The sequence below is a fragment of the Bombus pyrosoma genome, linkage group LG17 (assembly GCF_014825855.1).
Source record: "Bombus pyrosoma isolate SC7728 linkage group LG17, ASM1482585v1, whole genome shotgun sequence".
NCBI lineage: Eukaryota > Metazoa > Arthropoda > Insecta > Hymenoptera > Apidae > Bombus > Bombus pyrosoma.
This window is the reverse complement of record NC_057786.1, coordinates 876,671-889,497: the sequence shown is the minus strand read 5'-3', so window position 1 is coordinate 889,497 and position 12,827 is coordinate 876,671. Positions and strand designations below refer to the sequence as shown.

General features: G+C 41.6%; 1 protein-coding gene across 9 annotated transcripts in view; it reads left to right on the top strand.

Annotated features, from left to right (window-relative positions):
* Window positions 1-12,827, top strand: part of LOC122577156 (cyclic nucleotide-gated cation channel alpha-3-like) — a 214,025-nt gene that overhangs the window by 163,465 nt on the left and 37,733 nt on the right. The window lies entirely within an intron of this gene.

Sequence of the window (12,827 nt, the reverse complement as noted above, 5' to 3'; positions counted from 1 at the left end):
ATCAGTAAAATGTTACTTTTGTACGTATTAGAACGTACTAAATCGTGACTCGTATTTATAAGAGAACGTTCGACGTTGTTTACTTCGAAATTTTTCCATTGAAATGTGAAGCGATGTAGACGAAATTTCGCGAATTTTCAATTTCAACTCGCTTCTTTACGCGTCATTCTGGAGATCGGTAATCGTAAGAATGTTCTTTCGTTGGCCACCTTGGATAATTTATTTAGTAGGTACAAACGCAAAAAAAAAGAAAACGTTTCGACGTTTGTTAAGGTATTACGGACTACTGCTAGTGATACAGAAAGTTAGATTCTCATTTATCGTTGCATCGTTAACGCATAGCTTTGTGTTCGATATCATACGATCTTGCCAATGAAATAGAACCTCTCTATCTCGGTAACGGTATCGTCGTTCGAAGCAGGTTAGTAGAATGGGATAATCGTTTTACTAAATTACTGCGGGATAACTACGGCAATATAATTATAAATCGACGGGAATAGAAAGGATTTCAATAGCGGAAAGCAAAGCCCCAAAACCATCCGTATGATCCTACTGTCTATATAAACAGGATCGACAAATTGAAAGTTATATTTGCTCGCAAACCGGCGATCAAAGGAACCTTTGCGATCGATCAAAATATACTGATTTTAAAGCAAACTCCACCGAGAGCAGTTCCATCGAAGGACCAGCGATCTCGCGACGAACGACAGACAGCGGCACGGCCAATTGTCACATAGTTGCCATTGATTTTCCAACGTATTCTGAACGCGCGATCCTTGTAAACATTACACGCGCGATACTATTAATTATAGCGTTAAAGGATTTGTCGGGAACTCGATCCGCACGATATCGGAGCAAACTGGACGCGTTAAATAAATTTTGCTCGCAAGTTGTGCTCGCGTTGACCGACCGAAAGGTCCTGGCGAACAAGCACGACGAGCGGCATGAAAACGGCAAGGGATGCTCGTTAATCCGTCAACGGTATTAAACTGATCGCGGAATCGTTGGGATTCGCGGGACAATTTTATCGGCTTTGTAAACGTCGTTATGAAATGCTACGCGAGGAGCGCGGTTCATTATCGATCGGAAGGATTAACGTTGCTTTATAGCATCCTCGAGCGATAAGTGTCGCATGAAACGCCACGTCCTTCATTGCTAATTAATTTTAAGCAGTAACGTGTTAGATACCACGCGTTACGTATACGATACAGGTATTATACTTGACGACGACGTACATCGAGAATATTGTACCGACGATATACGGAGGAGGTTCACAGAGCAATCTGAAAAATATTGAAACTAATTTTAGGTCTTTGGGTAAACGTCCTTGGGTAAAAATTAGAGGAAAGTGCAGCGAATATGTGGTTGTTTCCTTGTACGATTGATTTTCAGGCTTGTTTCGGATTTTCCTTATGAAATCGTGAAACTCACGCTTCGTTACGCCAAAATGTCTCGTTCGACACACGCGCCATAGTTCCCGAGAGTGTTGGAGTACGTATACAGCCAACGTATACATACGCGCAGCTCGCGCTAGTATTTATTAACGTAAGATTTGTATTACGTGAAATTTATTTACATGAAAGAGACGATTCGTTGAACTATGACGGTGGATCGAGCGTTGAAATTCTTCTGCGAAGTACGATACATATATGCTCGTACTAAATATCCTGCAATTTCTCTTTACATTTCCAAAATTCAACATAATCACGATATACTTATAAATATATATATATATATGTGTGTGTGTGTGTATTGGCCAATGTGGGGATTGTTGAAAACGTGAGGTATATTTAAAATAATTAAATAAATAAATACAAATGACGTCCAGGTTCCATTATATATAGAAGGATTTTATTTCGTGGCCGGTAGTTGATAAATTCGTCGCATCATCGACTATCGATGATAACATTGCGGTTCGATGTAGAGCCGCCATTTAGATTTCCGGTAATCATAGTTGGTCACTAGTTACGCAGAAAATCGAACCTATCGCCGCAAATTGATCGTCAAACGCGGCCACAAGCGACAGACACGTGCCATGTAAATCAGGATTGCCGATGTGGAACGTGCAACAAGCAGGAAATATAGCATTCGTATGAAAATATTCTTCGTTTCACGTCCGCATCATTCCATCATTATGTTAATTAGTTGCTGCGACGGGGGTGCGATTAATTATTAACACAGCAAACGTATATTAACGTGTAGTGGACTGGAATTTCAATTCGCGAGTCTACGGTTCTCTCTTTCTGCTTCTTTTTGCAAAGGGAGCGTAATTTGACTCGCGTTGACTTAAATCGACTCAAGTTTCACTCGAATTCGGTTGGCAATTATTCACAGTACTCGATTATTTATGCCGAGGGTGAAGTAAAAAATGTATCGACGATGGAATTTACGAGCCAACTAACTAAAGCCATCGATCGGCTCGAACAAGAAGGCCAAATAGAGTCGTTTGCAGACAGCGAATTTCCCATACCGCCGATTGGCAATGTAATATCTAGACACGGTGCACGGCGCGCAATTTGCATCGAGGTTCGGAACACGCATGAAAATGTGCATATAACGCGCAAATTTCCCAGTAACTTGCTATCGAATGATTCGAAGTGTGTGAAAGTTCCTATTTACCTTTGTATCCTTTAACCTACGGTCTGCCCCTCGGTTCAAGTACCTTGAAAATCTGTATTTTGTCTCGTCACATTCCGTAACGCTAAGCAGCAAATATTTCCTTCTTTCTCCCAAGTTTTGCGTAGAATAGGCGTATGTGCTCTCTCGTTTCGTGCGATGTACTACGCCGTCGCCTAACAAATGAGACAGAGCTTTCGTTCAACTTTGGAAATTCTCTTGCATCGATGTGATCGAGCACTCGCTCCTCGACTAAATCGTAATTGCGGATGGATTTCAATAAAAAAAGAAAAAAATGTTGAAACAGGAATCGTGAACAATTTCATCTTTACGAACACGTGAAAAAGCGGGTCACCTTCGGAACTTCCGTGCGAAATGGTACAAGGTAAAAAATGGTAGGAAAAAGCATCTGTAAATGTAGAAATCTAGCGGATATACCGACTGGTCAGTTGGAAAACTCCAGTAAAATTCATGAGACTTCAGGGAACGGCTAATTAATAAACGATATTTCAGCGCGCGATTTAAAAAGAATAGCTGGTTTCCGGGCGGAAACGACCGTGTCCCGTTTGCATCAGTTGGACGCATCGTTAAATCGTGTCCGAATAAGACTATAAATTATTTGTTGCTGCGTATTTTATGAATGCATCGAGGACAAAGCACGGCTATAAATCGTCAGATACCATACGCATCGTGTGCGGTCTATTTTCGTTCGCGAATTGCGACGAGAGCAACAATTAATTGTTCTCGTGCGGGGTATCGTTGCCGTGTTATCTCTTACTGTATGTGTCTCGATGGCGGACGACGATAGGAAAGACACGAGTTTCTGATGTTTTCGAGGTATCTGGAATGTGTCAGCCACAAGAACGTGCAATACAAAATGGGCAGGTATCCATACGAAAGCGATAGGATTAATTAATTAAACGTGCAGGTGTAAAATAAACAGAATATATATATTACATATGTGATGCGAAAAGAAGGTTCGAATGCGGTCGCAAAGCGAAATAAACGAAAACCGCAAATGAGAGTATGCAACTTTCTATGCAACTTTTCTTCGCGAACATTTTCTCTGGTCGTTTATACTTTGCCAGATATTCGAGCGAGTTTTGCAAGTTGAACAAGACGTCTGGTATATTAGGATCCGCGCTCGAAGCAGGTAGTGTCCCTAATTTTCCACGGACAACGTTCGTATCCAGGATTATTTAATATCGCGGCAAATATCAGAGGCTGGGAGAATCTTTTATTAAACGGTTGGGACAAGAATGGAACGGTCTGTCGAGAGAAAGGCGAGGAGTCGGAAAAAGGGCGCGCGATCGTCGTGTGTATGCAAATCGTCGTCATTTTCTTCGTCTCGAGTCGAACGTTGCAGCCCGAGTCGGCAAACAATTCCCGTTTATGAAAGAAGGCTCGACGATATTTCTCCGGGCGGACCTTTGGAAAAATGCTCGGCATTTCGATCGCAAGTTTTCTTCGACCCCAAGTTTCGCGTACAACAGGCGTACAGGCATCTGTTTTCTCGTTTCCTGAGATACATCACACCGACGTCTAACGAAGGACAGAGTCATCGCTCGGTTTCCAAAATTTTCTCGCATCGATCCGATCGCGTGTACGCTCCTCGACTAAATCGTAATTGCCGATGAACTTCAGTAAAAAGGATAGAGAGGATGCGGATTTGTATCCGAGGAGATAAGACGGAGGAAATAGCGAATTCCTTTAGAGACAACGTCGGCGGATCGACTTGGACCCGGCAACAGATCGTCGCTCGGCTAACAGTGTATTTTATTTTATAGCCGAGCGAGAAGACATTCGCGTGCTTGTAGCGCGCGATACGAATTTCTCTTTAGATCGTTACAGAGAAGAAACGCGGCCCAGGGAATCACTTCAGGATCGTTTCTGTCCTGGACAGAAATTTATGTCTCTATTGCTTTACATTCGGCCGCTTTATCGTCGTCCGGGGTAAACATCACGATGAATGGAAATCGATTTCTTTTACGACTCTCGGATTAAATCGAAGATGTACACTTGTGAAATAAGCGTTGATTTATCGCGTTGTACGCGTAGACGCGCGTATTGGCTGTCGAATTCGTTCAATTAGTTTGCTGCGAGTTACGATTGTTATACAGTGTAACGATAATTATTATTATTTATTTCTACTTTTAGGCTTACAGCATAATTACAAAGACGTTGTTCTTTGGCATTCTTATTTCTAGTTTCTTGCACTGTATTTTATATTCTTACATAAAGTTCTTTTGAAATTACAATGCTCGCAAGCAGTGGAACCAGAACAATTTTAAGGGAATCACGCGTTATCGCTTGAAACGCTGAATGACAAGGCGGCAAATATTTGCCTTTCGAAAGCTTGCAACTCTTTTCGTGAAGTAATATTTCTCATTTTAATCACAGATCGCCAAGATATCTCGCGCACAGATTTTCTTTCTTCTGCTCCTTCTTCTTTTTTTATCTTTTTTCTCTTTTTATACCATAGAAACATTAAGGAGGTTTTAAATCGCAGCACTTACAGTGATCCATGAAAGTACCTGAACATCTACTGTAGGCAACATTTATGGATGCATTATGCGTGTTGTACGAAACATTTTTGAACTTCATTAGTACCATTATGAGATACGGCGATGAAGATTATGTTGGCAATGTTTGAAACAGATTCGAATATGTACGCGCAAGTTGTTAGACGCTCGCTACAAGCATAAATTTCGTAAAATTCACGGAACTGTAATATATACATATGAATGGCCTTGTACAGCCCGCGATAAAACTATGCAACACTGTACAAAATTATAGAAACCTGTGTTATCAGGAGGATTTTCTCCCTCCTGCGTACAAAGTGTTGTTGCCTGTTTTGGAAATATTCTGAGATACATTTATAGTCCTTCGAAGAATATTAGAAGAATAGTATAAAATTTGGAAGGATAAAAATTGTATACATACACGCTGCCACTATTATTAGCAACTATAAAACTGTAAGGCGCGCTTTTTACAAACAATCGACTGAAAAAAGTTGCTGCGTATATTCTCCAACATTCTTTTTGGGGTATATTTACATAATTTTCGAAGTACATTTAAAAAATTTCTGGATCGCGTTTTCAACCTTTCAACCTTTCCATCCTTGTTCAAAACTTTAATTCGATTTAAAGGCGCGAAGAAATGAATCGCTTCGTATCTTCCCCTTTCTTTTCTTTATCTTGCTCACCTGTCTGCATCTTGGTTCTTTGAATTCACGTGCGTCACGTGCATAAAAAAATTTTAGCCCTCCTGACGTTCAGAACACCGAGATTCGACTGTGTTCCCCGACGATTTTATTCTCAAAATGAATTTCCACTGCTTCTGCGATGCGGAAAAATAAAATTCTCTGTAGCTATGCTTTGCTCATACTCAAGTAATTTCCTGTTCACGATATTACGTTAAAAACTAATAAACAAGAAAGGATGAACTCTAAAGTAGTACCAATAGTAAATTAGTATTAAATGCAGTTACCAGTAGTAAATTAGTACCAGAAGCAACAGAGAATAATTCACGTGTGTTGTGCACTTTTGCATCGATGCATTTTTGCAACCGGAAATCAATGTCGTAAACATTTCGGAATGATATCGACGAGATCGAAGGATCTTGGTCTGGTCCACTTTCCTGGAGGATTCCCTGGAATATCGTGGCCTGGTCAACGACCTGCGGTATCTCTGTACGTGTAGTATACAACGTCCTGTCGAACGGATATCGTTCCGCTTTAGTGGTGCAGTTGCAAAGGGCCGAGAGAAGCTGTAGCAGGTCAGCCAGTCGATGCATTCTTGTCCGCCACTAAATAAAACTAGGAGAAGACGTCCTCTGCTACGTCGGTTCTTGCTTCTGAATATCGATTTTATCTCCACCCGTACGCCACAATGTTGCAGCGCGAGACAAAACGTAAACAAGGTTCTGCACGCGATCTCCTACCCATTTCCGATTTTATGTCGCTATTTTATCGCCTAGCTGATCAGCATATAACTGTCGATAAAACTGCACCTTTTTCTTACAAGGCGAAGCGAGAAATTTTTGACTGCGATCTTCTTGTACTTCGTTTAAAAAGTTCGCAGAATTACATGGGCAAGAAAGTAGAGATAATGCTCCAGCACCAAACTCTCTCACTTCTAAATCGTTTTTTGGAATTGAATGTTCCCTTGCTTGGCTGATACAAAGTTCTCGATCATCCGCACAGTGACTATGGCATCCCACACGAATTACGAATACGTTGAATGTTCATTGTAGTTGGTTGGACTAAAACTTTCAGATAGACGAAGGGAGCGATTTCTACTAAACGATGTTTTTCCAATCCTTTTCCTTCATTTATAAATGCTTGCTGGCGTTAAAGTGGTCCATTTCGCTTCTTTCAACGTATCCACCACTTCTGTCCCTTTTCCCCTCGCTGTAGTCTTTTTCGTGTTGCGGAAAACATTTAGCATCGATCACGTTGCTACTTGAAAAAGTCATTGGACACATTGAAGATGCACGAGCATGCCAAGGAATTGCCAAAGAAAGCCGTAAGCTTACCGTAGGCTCACGACGCTTAATCTGTTCATGGATACGAACTTGGATCGCCGCAACGACGATGCAAATGATCAATGTGTTTCAAATCTCTTCGCAAATTTGTAGCCGGCAAAAATTGTAGAAGAACGATGTCTATGTGATGTGAATGCCTTACTGAATATGTTTTGTGAACAGCCTATATGTTTCGAAATGAAATGTACGCGATAAAACATGTATAACAAGTATACGAGAAAATATGGAAGAACGCACTTGGGTTGAGCCGTAGTTCGTTTCGTTGTTACCAAGTTTCAGTGGCCGAAGTTAATCTCAATTTTCTTTAAAATCTTAACGACGCCGGGGCTAAATCTCAACTCGTTTCGTGAGCTGTGTTACGCGAGCCATAACATCGCGGTGAAGCGAAAGTTCTCAGCGAGAGAAGTTGGCCGAGTACTCGCAATTTATAATGTTACGGTGGATGGACGGATCTGCACGAGCTCTGGCAACCTTATTGACTTTCTTCCCAACTCGCCAGCAACAGACGGACGACATCGACTTACAGGAAACGGCGATCCTCGAGGACCTTCGACATTCCCAAGTGCTTCTCCAAACGAATTCATCGCACAACTTTAACCGGGTACCTGCTACTAATAGAAATCCACTTTACTAGCTCATCGGCCGGAGCTTCTCATATCCGCGCGGATAGAGTGACGAAAATAATCGAGTAATGGAACAACCGCTTCCGTCGCATCGAGTTTCGTTTGTTCGTACAGAGACGGCCAGGATGTCAACCATAAACGGATACGAAGAGATCGATAACGTGTCAAGAAATTACACAGGTGGGAGATTTGGTTGCAATAAATTATTGCGTGTAGTTGCACAGTCCGTTGTAGGATACAACGACCAAAGAAACGTAGAATCTGATCAAATGTGCGCGATGGAATATTGGGTGTAGCGTAATACGATAGTCGTAGTCACTGATGTCCGATGTAAACTTTCGCAGTGATATTTGCGCTTTCTTGCGACAGAAGCTAGCGACGGAGAATGATCCTCTTTCCGGAAGAAGAAGAAATCTGTCCGGAACCACTGTGTCGACTGTGTGGACGCAACAGTCTTTATTCCATCGGATCAGGTGTATCGTTAAAGAGTTCCGCTCACCGTAGCCGAGCTTCTTCTATCAGAGGTCCGATCATTTCAATGATTGGAAACTGAAAGCCGGAGGGAAGGAAAGGATGCAAAGAGTGCTGACACGTGGCGCGTAAAAAGCACCAGGCTTCGTCGGAGCGAGTGGCACAAAGCGCGCGATTCCATATAGCGCGCCTCAAAGAAAAGGGAATTTCCCATTTTCTGAATTATCGGTCCCGATCAACGAACGACCGCCCCCTTCATCCGCTTTCTCTCCTTTACCTCGAGTCGCAAACAATGATTTTCCTCACGTGCCGACCCCGTTGACCCGGCACAATGCGGAAAATTGCAGTGATTGCCGGTTCCGTACAACGCGAACGCCGTCTTATCCCCCCGACTCTATCGGCGCTCTGGGCCAAAGCAAAGAATTCTTGAAAGTGCGGCTGCCTCGGCCGTAATCGCGCTGTTAGCAACGTCACACGCCGCATTCTCAACGCCAAACTTGGACGCTCGAACCTCACGTGCAATTCTACAGTTGTATAGAAAATAGAATATTAGAGGAAGAGAGTGGACAAATAGCATTTTCTTCTTCGAACGTCATTCTTGCGAAATCAATCGCAGCGACCGAAGATTTTTATGGTTACTCGATCGTACACTTCGTCATTAGTGGTCGTCGATGCTGAGTTTTGCACGAAAAAGGTCAAATAGAATATGACGAAGCAGTTACAAGTACGAGAGAACGCAACAAATTTGCACAGAGTGAAAAGTTTTCGAACAGCAACAGATTGAAACGATCCTGCCACGAGATTGACGTTCTCTCGACTGCCGAATCGTTGTCAAGTTTACCGAATGTTTGTCAGATTTTTTAAAATATCACTGATCCGCCTATGGTTTGCCTATTTTTCTCTATCACACGCTTACAGTCCACGCTACAATAACAGTTGCCTTTTATTGCGTTAAACCAACGTTGCACTGCGTTATGCTGATGTTGGGATCAGAATATCTTTTCCACTACTTTATTTATACGTACGTAGTAACTTTGTTGAAAGATATCGATAACTCGGATATCACGCGTTCTCTCTCTGAATGTCGGAATATAAGCAACTTCCTTTTTCCAGGAGTATCGATTCGCCATCGATAGGAATAATGTTGCAGATGTATTGCCACCTGAACGAACGAATAGGTTCCCTTTCTTTTGTCTCGGTTGCATTTGTCTTTCTTCTTCGTTCTCCTTTTTTCATTTCTCCCTGCTTTTAGTAATCACGGATCACCGTAAAGAACAGGCGCAACGTGTAATGTAAATGGAGAACGTACAAAGGAATAATCAATCGCGAAGATAGAACAGACACATAAATCGTATCTGCGTATCTCGGTCGTTCAGCATGAAGAAAAACTTTTTCCTTTCCTCCCTTTCGGCCAATGAAAAATGTCGAATTTGTTATCGAAACTGCTCGTATTTTAAACGCATTTATTTTCGAAACTGCTGCTTCATCTCGACAAATTCTGGCTGTGTTAATAAACGATCTTTACTCGAACGTATCTCGTTGCAAATATATTTTGATGTAATTTCTGCTTTTTCGATTCGGATAGATACGTGAAAATGATTAAGCTAAAAATTGATTGCCGCATCTAAACGGAGATTGAGCCGCGTGTATCCTGCAGATTATTTATGCATGAATATAATTATTTCGCATTTCACTTGATACGAAATATTTAAAAGTCTCATTTGCATATTGAAATAATCCTGACGCGATGAGTTTAAATATTTAATGAAACGATCCCCTCTTTTTTTGTTAAACATCACCGCTTCCGTGAAGATTATTTCGTTGTAGTAATGGTAGTTGCGGTAGTGGTAGTTTATTACCTCCCCTATGGGGTTACAAGACTTTCCCTTTATATATTAACCGTGCTTTGAAACCCAACTACGTATAAAACAGAAAGCAGGAAGAAAATCCGCCTTAGGTACATAAACTTTGCATAAAATCCGGTACAAATTAACGAAACGAACCAAGAGCTTTCGCAGCACGTACATAAATTTAAACCCAGTGATGTAACGAAAATATAAAATGAAAGAAACCCATACGCGGAGTATTTCACAATTGAGCCACTGCTGACGGCTGTCCATGTTTGGAATTAAGAAAAATATGTTTGGTAAAATAACAGAATTTCGGTTTACGTGCTCATTTGACCGGTAATTATGTATTTGGGTGCCGCGTATTTTACGAGTGACCAAGGTCGGTTAAATTGTTGTCAGGCTGGCTGTACCGTTGTGGACGTTAGGACCAGAGATTTTAAATGATAAACTTATCGTCCAAGTATATAAAATTAACCGGCCCGCCGTGTATCTCGCAAGACACTCAAGCACGTGAGATAGTCGGAAGCTTTGCGACACTCTCCCAGATTAGGTTATTGCACGATACGATACAAGGAATATGCCGTTGGATGTGAGAAAATGTACGATCAGAGAGGCTTCTTCTTTGGCACATTTAGCGAGCTTCCCCATGCATCAACGACCTCAACTATCGTATGTATCTCATTCCCTGGTACTCGGGTGTCTTGTAAGTCAGGGACCTGGTCATTATCGACGGATACATGTACCTAATCTTGATATATGTAACCCGACGCCATCCCCAAAGATGGAGATGAAACGTAAATATAGCGTAGATAATTTCGTCGATATATATGGTCCACTAGACCGAACGGGCATTATCATTGAAAATGTAAGATCGAAGTCGTCGTCGTGGGCAGTTAGCAGAACCCAATCCCTGCCATTCGACCATTCGACAGTTCAGTAGTTCGGAAGACAATATTCGCCGATAGCCTGGGTAGCTTAATTGGGGTCAGATCGACAAAGCACTAGCGTGACAAGCGGGAGATCCGACTTGCAATCCCGGCCTAGCAGTACGGTCGGCCAAATATCTTTCTCCCTACAAATCCAATACAACTGTTCTCGGAAATAGCAAATATTCTGGTCCGTATCGTAAACTTTGGGAGTCGCGTGGATGACCCGAACACGTATCGTACTCTACTGCACGTATCGCTACGGCGTCACGTGACCGAAGCACAGATGGAACTCGCAGTACCCATGTTTGTTCGAACGTTGCACCGTAAAACATCGGAAGTGCAAGCGTGTATACGTGATTCCCTGCGACACGCCAAAACCCTGTAATTCCCGAATAAGGGGTCACGTCTGTTATCCGCGCGGATGCTCGTCATCGCAAGGCACACGACGAGCACCGGCCGATTGTCTATCAACGAAGACGGGCGAAGCGAAACGTTTGGAACCGCTGCAATCTATTCGCAGAGATACACGTATATCTCGATCCCTGCTTGTCCATTCGTCGGCGTCGTTCAATTTTCCGTAATGGTTTCTTTCGTCGAACGACGTTTCACGCTGGACGCGATCAAGAACCCTCGCTCTCTTCGTAATGTCTCGCGGATCAGCTAGATTCGAGAACCGATAGACCGTGTTATCTTCAAAAGCATAATTTCTAGCAAGTTGAAACTTTTTTCTTTTTTCTTTTTTCTTTTTTCTTTTTTCTTTTTGTGATTATCGTTAGCGCAAAAGTAATTAAATATCGTGCTAGACCAGTTACAGAAACATTAGGAATAAAACGTGGTTGCTCGCGAATACTTATTGCGTGAAATTACGCAATCGGTTATGCTTAGTGATTTGAATTTTATCGTTCGTTAACGAGTGATAAGTAACAACAGCAGAATGGCAGGATAGCGAAGTGGAATATGTCTGATTTTAATATAAATAGTATATATATGCTATTACTTGGGTAATTATTAAAAGTGAGACAATGTTTTACGTGAAAATCGTTTCGCTTTTGTGGGACAAGATCGACGAAATATTTAATGCAACTCCAAATAAGATAGATATCGAAGCTAATATGTATTTCGTCTAATTGAAAAGTATGTCGGAGAAAGTAGAGAGACAAATTGAATCGACCGTAATTGAAACTTGAATTAATTAAGACGAGTGCAGCTAAAGGGATTAATCTCAATTTTGAGCATAGCCGTGCTAGGTGGATTCCACATCTTTAGCAATAAATGAATCTGATGCATGTAGACGAAATAATTAATTAGAACCGAGTTGTGTAAATTAAATAATTCATTTGTAGCATTGCTAATATTATGCATGGCTACATAAAGTGGACAATTTAGTAATAGAAAATTTGATTCGCGAACAATTCGCGTTGTAAAGAAACACAGTTCGTTAGATCGCTGAAAACTTGTTGTTCCTATCCCGACATTTTTTCCACACAAAAATCGAGGTAACGAAGCGTTCGGCCATTTAAATCTTCGCGATTCACTGATTCCCTTTTTTATCTTTTCTTTTCTTTCTTTTTTTCGTCAACATGAATCGATAACGTAGTTTTAGTTCAGCTCGTTGAATCCGTCGTTGCGTCGCATGCCTGGCCAGATACGGCTATCTCCACTGAAACGTAACCCCGAATAGATTTTCTATTTAATTACGACATTTCTTTCTATCGTGCGTCCCCATTCGTAACCATTAGAACATGATTGTTTCGTATAAAATTTGATAATCGACCAAAATTGTCAAGGAAACG